Genomic DNA, 13047 nt, shown 5'->3' with positions numbered 1-13047 from the left:
TCCAGGTGTTTTGGATTTCAACTTCAAGAAATCCCAGCAAGCTTACTGCTTAGGAAGTGTGGGAACTGAACTCCAAAACACCTGGAGGACCCAAGGTTGGGAATCACTGTTTTAACTGGACTAACCATTAAAGCAAAATTAAAGCTATGGCTCTACTTGGGTATACTGAAAGAAATGATGCCATGATTTTTACACACTATTATGCCATTGTCCTTCCATATTTGCAGTTTTGTTTTTTGGAGATTTGATTATTCGTGGATTGTTCTCTCTAGAAATATCTCGGTCTTCCAGTCGTTCTACTGTCAAGTTCATCCTGTTATATTGGAGGCCTTAGAGCAGTGCTTCTCAGCCTGTGGATCCCCAAGTGTTTTGATCTACAACTACCAGAAATCCCAGCCAGTTTACCAGCTGTTAGGATTTCTGGGAGTTGAAGGCCAAAACATCTGGGGCCCCCCAGGTTGAAAACTGATTTAAGGGATTTCTATCGAGAGCACCTCTAGATCTTCCAATTCAATTCTATGGTCAGTTTCCAGTGAGGGTTTCACCATAGAGTCATGCTGGGTGAACTAGAAATTCCTAGAAACTTGTTATCTGAGATGAAAAGAAATCGTATTTTTAAAATTTGCTGTTTTTTTTTTTATTTTCACTGGTGTCTTGTGCCCTTGAACCCAGCAAATGTGGTGGGATGATTGTACCCGTTTTTCAGTTAAGTGTAATATGTATACCACAAACAATTCTGACACATGGGTATTGTAACACGCTGGGTTTCTTTTTAAAGCCTTTTAATTTTCTAAACTGATGTGGCAGATCTGATATTAACTCCTGCTTATGTTGAATTAGTAATTGATCACAGTTATGTAACTGCACTTTCTCACAATTATCTCTTGTTCCTCTTGCTCATCCATTCATCCTTTATGAGCTATTTTCTACCCTTGCCTTGCCTTGCCTTCCCTTGCCCTCCTCTTTTTCCTACTGCCACATTTCAGTTTGTAGGCTGCCTTCTTGCAATGTTCTTGTGCAGTATAAATAAATAACAATTTTCAGGCCTTCTCCCTTATAGTTAACAGGGATAAGGGTTTTCTCATTATCACTATGCCCTGAAAGGCTTTTGGAAATAATGTGGGCATGAACTTCATGGCCAGCAGTCAGTTTGACCTCTGCAGCAACTCGGCAGGATTGGATTCAGACTGAGAAGCTGAACATAGGTTGTATTAAAATGAATGGGATTAAAGCAAGGATGAATTTGTCCCATAGATTACAGTGAGAACCAAATTAGCTAATTTCCATTACAATCTTAAATTCAGTGGCGCTTGTTGCCACATTAACATGCATAGGATAGCAGCCTGGATCCAACCCCCAATATTGGATCTCCTCTCCTTGTGCTTGGAAGGTGTGCAGCAGTTCATAAACATATTTACTCCCTTTTAAATCATACTGATTTAAATGGATCCCACTAATAAGAATGTCTGTGATTTCACTCCCAAAGGTTTGGCAGCACAGTAACAGCTGCGAGATGTTGGCAGCTAACAGATGTACTGGTCTAAATAACAGGATGTTGATGCTATGCTTGATCTAACTTTATACCCCTTAATAGTCCTATAGATATGCAGTGCATTTTTATTTCTTGCCAACTTCTCTTAATAATTATATGCTGTTGTTCATCCTAAAAATTAAAATCAATCAGATAAAGCCACAGGAGTTGAACCAGATCAAACCAGAGCTCTCTATAAGAAGAAAAAGCAAGAAAGATAAAATGTTCCCTCTTTTTCATTAAGATAAGGAGGGCTGAGGGAACTAGCACGCAGCAGCGATAAAAATAAGAGAGAAAATATGGTTGCATGAGAACAAAAGTGGTGGGGATAGAGCAAAATCTATGGCATCCAGTTGCATAGCTAGTTCATATGGTTATCCCAGGGTTTTTTCTGATTCATGCACTACTCCTTGGCTGGCACTTTACCACTCGAAATCTGCTTTCTGGGGTAAACATGTTTATTTCTCTCTCTACATTCACAATCAAGGACTGAACTGTGGATGCAATCCCAGTGGAAGTAATACTTTCTTTGGGTTACAGCACCACAGCAAACCCTTTTTGCCTTGTCATGAATGCTGCACCTCCTGGCTGCTAGTTATTCTTTTGCATTGAACTGGCCTTCTACACTTTGCATGACCCTGTGAACTTCTGATTGTGAACTCCGCTCTGCATTATCTTGGATAGCATAGGGAAGGATTAACACCATGTGGTGTTCGATTTGCTGCCTGTGCCCCTGTTCAGAAGATTTCACATCACTCTCTGTTCCTGTGATTGGATTTTGAAAAAAATGGCTTGTGGAAACAAGGATTGGTGATAAAGACACCTTTTCCCTGCTCTTCCATGTGGGACTTTCCTTTCCTAGGGGTAGGTTTCTCTCATGTCCTGTTGTCTCTCTCCCCCCCCCCCCCGTTCTTAACTATGAGTCATTTGTAACTCAGACGTTTGTAACTTGGGGACTATCTGTATAGGGGGGGGGGACCCTTTGTTTTGGGAACCAAAACCATGGATTAGGATTCTTTGCTTTGATGTTGCATGAGTAAGTTATTTACTACATGTTGAAAAACTCAGACTTGTCTCACTAAGCCTCATTTCATGAGTCATTTTAATTTTCTCCAATATGGGAAGGTATTTTCTAATCCCTGCTGACCACTGTAGAGTACCATGATTGATAGCTATTTTCTTTTGCACTCCATCACAATGACCTGCACTATGACATCGTCTTTTAACTGTGCTACTGTGAAGGTAACACTTTTGTGTGCGTGCATGTGCCTTCAAATTGCCTGCTGACTTATTGCAACCCTGTAATTGTCAGGATTGCCTTAAGCCAGTTGTTCTCAGTCTATGGGTTCTCAACCTATGGGATTTCTGGGAGCCTTCAACTCCCAGAAATCCTAACAGATAGTAAACTGACTGGGACTTCTGGGAGTTATAGGTCAAAACACCTGGGGATCCAGGGGTTGAGAAGCACTGTCTTAAGCAAAAGAGTAGTCAGATGAAGGTTCCCCAGTTCCTTCCTCTGAAATATAACCCACAGCACCTGGTATTTGTTGGAGGTCTCCCATCCAAGTAATCATCAGGGTTGACCCATGTTAAGCTAATGCTAAGGCAGATCTAATTGCTGCCAAGGAACATAGGATGGCCCTATTAATCTTCCATGCTGAAATGCATCCTGGCATCTGATCTGATCTTACTCTTTGCTTCTTGCCCTCCACCTACTTTTTATTTATTTGTTTATTTTTTGATTAAATCTGTGCAAATCACTTGGCAAATTATGGCACTGGTAGGGAGAGGCAAAGAAACCAGAGCCTTCTCAGAGAGCAATTTCCATATCAAAGTAGGCAGTTGGGAGTGGCTTAATTTGCTTGCCAAAGATGGGACAGAAACTCACCTGTTGGGTTCCTGAATCACACCCCACTTGCTTGCTCTCAGTGACCCAAGTCCCCAGGCCCATTTATTTGAGGGATAATGCCTTTACACAGAAGTTCTCAGTAGCCAAGGATATTTCCTGATACTATGGATAGTGTACCTTTGCACCCCACATACCAGGATTTTTTTTTTTTGGGGGGGGGAAGAAATGTATGGGCATTATGGGTTGTTCATAAAGTTCCTCTTCAACAAAGACAGATAAGCTTTACTATTGGACAAAAACTCCTATCTAATGATTAATACAAGCACATAACATTTGGAACCATCAATGTCTGAAAAAGGAATGTGCGTGGACTTGAAGACACCCAACAACAATAATATGGGTAGGTTATCTATCTGTCTGTCTGTCTGTCTATCTATCTATCTATCTATCTATCTATCTATCTATCTATCTATCTCTCTATCCAGTCAGTCCTCTATATCCACATCTTCTTCATCCATGAATTCTGCCATCCACCACTTGACATTTTTTAAAAATAGCCAAAAAGCAGACCTTGATTTTGCCGCACACTGAGCATTATGTGGTTGTGTAGGCATACCCTACTATAGTCTCCGACAATTTCACAGATCCTAAGCCTCTCCTGTGCACTTGCTTGAGTTGTTCACTATCTTATATAAGGGACATCATATTACTATGCTGTTGTATACGGGACCAGTTTTTGGTATCTACAGACCAAGAACCAAATCCCAATAGATGGTCACTCTCTACATTCATTAGGATTACGGGGTGCGGGGCCCTTGCAAAAATGAGAAAATGTCATTTTTAAAAGCACTGGGGTTTTTTTTACCTGAGAGAACATGAGTCTAGGAATTTCTAGGTGCTCCAGCATGTCTTTATCATCAATTTCCACCAGAAGTTGACTATAGAATTGAGTAGGAGGACCTACAAAAAACCAGACGTGTTCTTTCCAGTATGACTCTCTGGTCAACTTCTGGTAAAAACCAACCACAGTGTTGTACTGAAAGTCCTAGAGAATCCTAGAAAGTACATATAGATCAAATCCAGAAAAATTGAAAGTATAAAAAAATAAACCTGCAAATATGGAGGTTGTATTTCACTTTTTGGCAGGTCAGGTATGTGTCTGGTTCAAAACCAGTTAGAACACTTAGGATTGTATGATAATACTGGAATGGAAATACTGATGCGTTGCCCAGGTCCAATTTCAATGGATTAGTATACAAAGGGATCACACCTCTATTTGCATAGCTCCTTTCACAGGCTGTTTTCAGTTGTTTTGCTCAGCAAAAGGCATTTTTGGCATTGTTCCCATCTGATACAGCATGGACCCTGATTTCAGAGCTCTTTGCTTCAGTGGCAGCAATTTCATTTCCTTGTTCCTGTGATTCAGAGCAATGGAGTCAGGAAACTGTGATACACAAAGGAAATTTTGATCAGTTGTTAAAATGATGAATTTCTTTACATGCTTACTTGGTAGTAAATACATCCAGATAAATAGGGCTTATCCCCAAATATGTGTGCATAGGATTGTGGCCTTCTTTTATAACTCTGAATGGAAGTGAAATATCCATTGTATTTAATTGAGAGCATGATTAAAATCTTATACGAGATTAAAAATGTTATAAATAATGTTGGCATATCCACTATGGTACTGTTCCATCATCCTGGTGGAGGCCAAAAGGGGGCACTAGACAGAAAAGGACAGTCCATTTTTGGGGGGTTGGGAACAGGACAGGAGTAAAACCATTCCCCCCTGTTCTTCCACACACCCATGTCACTATTGTGGAGACAACCCTCGTGTAGGAAATGGGAAGTGGGGAGGGGGAATAACCAGCAAAAATGGGGGAAATTATTTTCTTCCTTCACCCCCCCCCCCCCCCCCGCCATAAAATAGATTATCCTTTTCTGTCTAGTGCTCCCTTTTGGCCTCCATCCCAATAATGGAACAGTACCTAGATTATTTTTCTTTTGTACAAGTCAATTTACTTTATTTTAATGCTTGTACTTTGCCTTCACTGGGATATCACCAGTGAAGACCCAACATGGTGTGTTGGATTACATGATCTTGGACAAGTCATACAACCTTAGTTTCAGAGGATGACAATGGCAAAGCTCTGAATAAACCTTTCTTAAGACAAACCTGTGACAGGGTTGCCAAAAATTAGATTCAACTTGAAAGCAGATAACAACAACAAGGAGTCGAATTGGAAGTCATTAATTATTATAGTTTTAATTGGTTTTTATGGATTTTATTATGTGTTTTAATTGTTTTTAATTGATGTATGTATGCCGTGGCATCTAATTGTTGCCAGTTTATATGCTGCCCTGAGTTGCCTTCGGGCTCAGAAGGGTGGGATAGAAGTGCTGTAAATAAATAAATAAAGTGCTCTGGAAAACTGAAGAACAATTTTATGTTGTTGTTTATTCATTCAGTCGCTTCCGACTCTTTGTGACCTCATGGACCAGCCCACACTAAAGTTCCCTGTCGGCCGTCGGCACCCTCAGCTCCTTCAGAGTCAAGCCAGTCACTTCAAGGATACCATACATCCATCTTACCCTTGGTTGGCCCCTCTTCCTTTTTCTTTCCATTTCCCCCAGCATCATTGTCTTCTCCAAACTTTCCTGTCTTTTAATTATGTGGCCAAAGTACTTCATCTTTGCCTCTAATATCCTTCCCTCTAGTGAGCAGCTGGGCATTATTTCCTGGCGTTTGGACTGGTGTGATCTTCCTGCAGTCCAAGACACTCTCAGAATTTTCCTCCAACACCATAGTCCAAAAGTGTCTTTCTTCCTTCACGCAGCCTTCTGTATGGTCCATCTCTCACATCCATAGGTGACTATGGGGAATACCATTGCTTTAACTATGCGGATCTTTGTTGCCAGTGTGATGTCTCTACTCTTCACTATTTTATTGAGATTGGTAATTGTCTCCTCCCAAGAAGTAAATGTCTTCTGATTTCCTAGTTGCAGTCTGCATCCATTTTATACCAAACCATTATAGCACTATGATTCCATTTGAATTGCCATAGAATCATGGGGTTTATCATTCGAGCAGAAGCACTAGAGCTCTCCTGCTGAGAATTTTAAATGCCTCACCCTGAAATTGCAAATCCCTGGATTTCATAGGGTGAAACTATGGCAGCATGATTGTACAGTGTGAAAGGGCCCATGGTCCGTTTATTCTCCCTTGTTTACTTTTATATATTGGTGTATTTATCCAGCCCTTATTTACTTATTTAATTGTATTTTACCCTTCTCTTGGCACAGGACCCAAAGTGTATTACTGCACATTAAAACAAATACAGCTAAAATATTATTAAAGGTTGAGTAGCCCATATCTGAAATGCTTGGGGCCAGAAGGTTTTTGGATATTCCCCCTAGATTTTGGAATGCCTGTATTTTCATAAATGTACATAATGAGATTTCTTGAAGATGTGACCCAAGCCCAAACATGAAATCCATTTAAGTTTTATATTCACCTTATATACATAGCCTGGAGGTAAGTTTACACCGTATTTAATAATTTTGCACATGAAAGAACATTTACATACACTCAACAATTGGAAAGCAAAGATGTTACAATCACAGTCATTCACATGGACAATTTTGGAATAATTTGGATTTCGGAATTCTGGATTAGGGATGTTCTGTCAATACTATAAAAATCAAAAGATCATGTGAACTGAGAAGATTAAAGATTGAAAGTGTTGGAAGAATATCAGTTTCTGATTTACTATATGTGAAGTGATTCTTATATTGATTGTGGATGGATTGTTTACTGTTTAATCATAGATCTGCTTACTGTGTAATTAATAAAAATGATTTTTTTAAAAGTTAAAAGAGCAAAGTTGGTAGCAGTTGCCAGGTCTCTAATTCACAGAAATGGCAAATGCTGTACTGTAAATACTGATGTGACCAGACATGAACCTCATCTGCGCTGGATCTGTATCTCGGGAAACATTTTCTTGGTGGTGTTACAGTATCTCTGGACACAGATCACAGAGTGCTTGTAACAGTTTCACCTTCATATGAGTCTGACTGAAGGGCTCATCATTCTTCAAAGACGGGCTCCTTTACAGAAAAGGGCAGGAAACCTGTGATGTCTGTGACTGGTGGCACTGGAAGGGTTTGATGTGATGTTTCAAATCCAGAGTCACTATTTGAACAGTGGATAGATGGTTTGTGGGCTTTAAGGCCCAATAAGAGGATAAAAGCCATTTGAGGATAGAGAAGGAAGAGAGACGAAGAGAAATTAAATATTTCTACTAAACAATTTAGTGAGGAATTTTTGTGCCTCGTTCACTTATATTTTACAGGACGGAAGGCGGGAAAGGTTAACACAAGTTTGCCCTTCATTTTGAAATCTATCATGTTTTTCGAACTATTTTCCTTGGAAGAGACTCACCTTTCCCGCTCTAGATGGGTGGAAGAGAAGTGCGGTGTCTACAATTGCGTCTTTGACATCTTAGGGTAGTAATGGGCAAACATACCTAAGCAAACATACTAAAAGGAGCCCCCCGTGGTGTAGTGGGTTAAACCCACTACACCACGGGGGGTGTACTGAGCTGCTGAACTTTCATACCGAAAGGTTGACAGTTTGAACCCGGGAAGGAGGGTGAGCTCCCACTGTTAGCCCCAGCTTTTGCCAACCTAGCAGTTCAAAAACATGCAAATGTGAGTAGATCAATAGGCACTGCTCCGGTGGGAAGGTAACAGCACTCCGTGCAGTAATGCTGACCACATGACATTGGAGGCATCTACGGACAATGCCGACTCTTTGGCTTAGAAATGGAAATGAGCACCAACCCCCAGAGTCAGACACGACTGGACTTAATGTCAGGGGAAACCCTTTACCTTTACCTACTTAAGAAAACAAGCCCTGAGTACTAAATAAAATACATGTTTTCTAAAAGGTTGCTTGACTGTATTGATGGCCACCTTTCACTTTACTCACAAGAAAGGGATAGGAAAATTGGGATGAGAAGACAAAAAAAATTACAAGAGCTCAATGTGTATGTGAATAGTAAATGCACTGTGGTTGTGTATGTGTATTCTAATACAGGAGACTAATATGCAAGGACAAAAATATGAAGCACTTGTTTCCATGCCATTTCCAGATCCAGTCAGATTACCAGTATCTCTGATTTATCCATGGGAAAAATACACAAGCATGTCTTCTGGAGTCCTTTATATATGAGAAAATGTAGCAAATATATGAAAAGCTTTCCTTTTGACCTGCTGAACTTAAACTACTTGTATGCAACCAAGAACACAAAAGCATTATGTTGCTTTGAGGTGGATAAGATCTACATTTTCCCCATCTCAATTGGTTGCTGTTTATGGGGCATTTTTGTATAAGTTGAGATGCCCTTCTCCCTGATCTCTAATAAAACAGTTTTGTGGTTGTGTCTGTCAACATAATGTGAGTTTACCTATAGAAATACCTATGGAGGGTGACACCCCAAGAACTAACAGGAGGAGTCAGGACAATATTTGTTCTGAGTTGTGTGCTTTAAAACAGTGACTGAAAAAGTAAACTAATTTTAATGGGAATAGAAAGGTGCCTTGAGGAAGAACATTATTTGACAATTTAAAAGGGCCAAAGTGGGAATCTGAGTTTTAGTAAGAAGCAACAGAGCCCTCTCCTGCTTGGATACTGTAGCACAGAACAGTAAATTGAGTCTAAAAGGCAACTCATAAGAAAGATGATGAAAAATTTTCTGCTAGCTGATTCTCACTACATTAGGGCAAAACCACCCAGACAGCAGGGAAATTATTTAAAAGCATCAGATCCAGGGGTTATTTGGGCTTCCACCCATCCTCTTGATGGTATAGTGAACATTAATTTGGTACCCTCTCTTTGAGGATGCTGAAATTTCAGGTGGGATTATGGGGAACACTCCCCCCCCCTCTTTCCCATCTAAATTCACAGGATATGCCCGCCATTGGTGGTTTTGTGGCTCGAGTTCCATCTCGATGTTTCACTCCTGGTGTTCTATTGCTGGCTTTATAAGCAACAAATGTCATTTCTATTTTAGACAGCCAAATGATGTTACAGTGTTTATAGGCTTATTTGGGTGCATGGCCCTTATTTTTAATGTTTTTATTATTCTATGAAAAATAATGTTTGAAGAAAAATCCATTTTCTGGGTGAAATTCAGCTAGAGTGGTTCCTAAGGGAAATACATTTTCAGTTCCTAAATTAGTCTCTTTGATAATGACATGGCATTACATGTGATGTTTGATGTGGGCATGCTAAATTACCTGGCCCTAATGGTGCTCTTTGCAGTCATTTTGGTCACATGACCTTGAAGTTGTCTATGGACAATGCCGGTTCTTCGGCTTAGAAATGGAGATGAGCACCAACCCCCAGAGTTGGACACGGCTGGACTTAATGTCAGGGGAAAACCTTTACCTTTACCTTTTGACCTCCCATTTACAACCCCCCTTTCTGATTGTGTTTCTGGTTTTTTATTTTTTATTTTTTTAATAAAAGTAAATTTGTTTTAAGTAAGTTAATGGCATATAGAATATGAAAAATAAATAAAGATAATCAAATAACCCTAATATAGTAATGCCACTTCCCCAAAGCCTCCACTCCCTTCTTCCAGCAGTGAACCACTACCCCTGACTTCTGGCACCACCCAGTGTGAAACTAATGTCTCAAAAAAAAAAAAAAAACCAAAAAAAAAACAAAACCCCAAACCCCTACCCTTATCCTACATTAATAAATTCCCCTTGTGACTACTTTGAAATCTATTTTAGTCTTCTTTTCTAGATATCCAAATGCAAGCCTCCATTTCTTAACAAAATGGAGTGAGATTTGTCTATTTTAGCTATTATCTCAGGTGTTACAAAACTTTTATAAAACATTTTATACATGTTCTTTCTAATAGATCCTGCTATTGAGAATTTAACTCCTCTTTCCCATAAATATTCCCAATAATCTACCTCAATATTTTTCCCAAAATCTTTATCCCATGGGATAATTATTGTTTTTATTTGATTATCTTCTAGATTGTATTCTAATATATACCTATATGATCTGGAAATTAATCCCTTGTTTCTCTTCTCTAAAATATTCTCCAATTCTAATTCTGATTTCTTTTTTACCAAATCCTACTTTATTATCTTTTAAAAATATATCAAATAACTGATAGTTGCAAAACCAAACATTTATCCCTAGCGCTTCCTTTTAGTCTCCAGTACTCTTTTTCTTTAATTAAGTACTCCCTGTAGGTTCTAGTTTCCTTGTTAAAAATTGGATTTAACGCTGATTCCAGGGGTCATAGCCGTAATGTTTTTTTTGGTCCCATCCCCACTTTATATCTTTTCCAACTCGCTAATAGACTTATTCTTATGGAATGTCTATGAGAATCTTTATTAATTCTATATTTTCTGTGCCATAAATACACATGTCAGCCAAATCTTAGATTGTGTCCCTCTAGGTTGAGCAAAGCCTGATTTTCTAATCTAACCCACTCCTATAACCAGTTGAAGCCTACCGCTTTGTAATAATACCTAAGATCTGCCAGATTTAAGCCCCCCGCTCTCTTTAGCATCTATTAGGTTTTTGTAAGCAATTCTGGCTTTCTTTGCATTCTATATAAATGTAGTCAACTTCTTCCTCCAATATTCGAAAATTCTCACTCCTTATCGGTAGGTTTTAGAATAAAAACAGCGTTTTGAGTAAGATCATCATTTTTATCACCATTATTCTCCCCATCCAAGTTAACTGAATTGTTTACCTTCTTTCAATTTTTTAAAAAATCTCCTTCCATGTTTTTTCATAATTATTTTGAAATAAGTTGCTATTTTTGTTGGTTAGCCGTAATCCTAGATATTTTACTTTCAAAGCTACTTTACAAGCTGATAAATTCTCCAATGTATCAATATTGCTTTTTGACAAATTTTTGGTGAAGAACATGGACTTCTCTTTGTTTGTTTTAAATCCTGCCACATTCCCATATATATTAATAGTTTCTATCAAGCTTTAAATGCTTTTTAATGGGTCTTCTATAATGCATACCATATCATCAGCATATGCTTTAACTTTGAATTCTTGTCATTTTATTTTCATCCCTTTAATACAGCTGTCTTCCCTAATTCTAATATTTAATATTTCTAACATCCATATGAAAAGCAAAGGTGACAAAGAGCACCCTTGTATTGTTCCTTCTTGGATCTCAATGTAATTTGACTTTTGGCCATTTATCCTTAATTTAGCTTTTTGTTTTGAGTAAATGGCACTGACCACACTTTTAAATTGCTGACCCACCCCATAGGAAGCCACTACTTTTTCCATAAACTCTCAGAAGACATTATCAAAAGCTTTCTCTGCATCTAGAAATAGAAGCACCACTTCTCTGTAGGGTCTTATTCAGCAACCTCTAGTATATTAAGGAGTTTTCTCACATTTTGGTTTAGCTGCCTGTTTGCAAGGACTCCGCCTTTCTCTACCCCAAAGGGGATTCAAGGCAGCTTACATATTCTGTTCTTTCCTTCCAGTCTGCTCTTTTTGTTCCTTTGTCGTTGCCCCCTGCAGAGCCTGCTGTCTTCCTTTTTGTTGCTGTGCTTCTCCTTGGATCATAGTACTCAGTGAAGTCCTTGTTATATTTCCTCAAAATTTGCTTCATATGTGAAGAGTCCAGGATTAAGTGTCTCTTTCCTTTATAATAAAAGGATACTCCTTGTGGGAATTGTCATATAAACATTTCTGCTTTTTCAGCTTATCCACAAGAGGTGCAAATATTTTCCTTTTCTTAAGCAACTTCACTGTTATCTGTTTAAGGAGCGGGATTCTGCTTCTATCCACCATAATTGGTGTTTCATACTGCTTTTAAATATCACTTCCTCGAAGGATTTTGAAATCATCTGTAGGATGCAGTCCCTTGGTACTCTTTTCTCTCTTGCATACTTTGTATTATCTCTATATGCCAGGGAGTCCTCAAACTAAGGCCCAAGGGCTGGATATGGCCCTCCAAGGTCATTTACCTGTTCCCCGCTCAAGGTCAACCTAAGTCTGAAACAACTTGAAAGCACACAACAACAACAACAATCCTATCTCATCAGCCAAAAGCAGGCTCACACTTCTCATTGAAATACTAATAAGTTTATATTGGTTAAAATTGTTCTTCATTTTAACTATTGTATGGTTTTTAAATGTTTTTTGCACTACAAATAAGATATGTGCTGTGTGCATAGGAATTCATTCATGCTTTTTTCAAATTATAATCCGTCCTTCCAACAGTTTGAGGGGCTGTGACCTGGCCCTCTGTTTAAAAAGTTTGAAGACTCCTGCTGTATGCTGTTGAATTAGTTGCATGGATCACATTTGTCTCCTTCTCCTGGGTGAGGTTTGCTATGACAGTCACCAGGTAGGATCTCAGATCTCCTCTCTCCATGCCTTCTGGCAGGCCGCAAATTCTTATTATGCTATCATTGGCTCTCAATACCAACATATCAATTCTGTTGAAAACCCCTTCTTGGGTTTCCATAAGTTGAGATTTTTTCCCCCTGAATTTTGCTCCAAACGTTTCCTCACAGATTTATACTTCACATCAGTTTTGGATACCTTGGATTCCAATTGGTCCTGGCATTCTGATATTTTTAATGCCCTCTTTATTAATTT

This window comes from Anolis sagrei, chromosome 1 (genome assembly GCF_037176765.1).
Source record: "Anolis sagrei isolate rAnoSag1 chromosome 1, rAnoSag1.mat, whole genome shotgun sequence".
Classification (NCBI taxonomy): domain Eukaryota; kingdom Metazoa; phylum Chordata; class Lepidosauria; order Squamata; family Dactyloidae; genus Anolis; species Anolis sagrei.
This window is presented reverse-complemented; position numbering follows the sequence as displayed.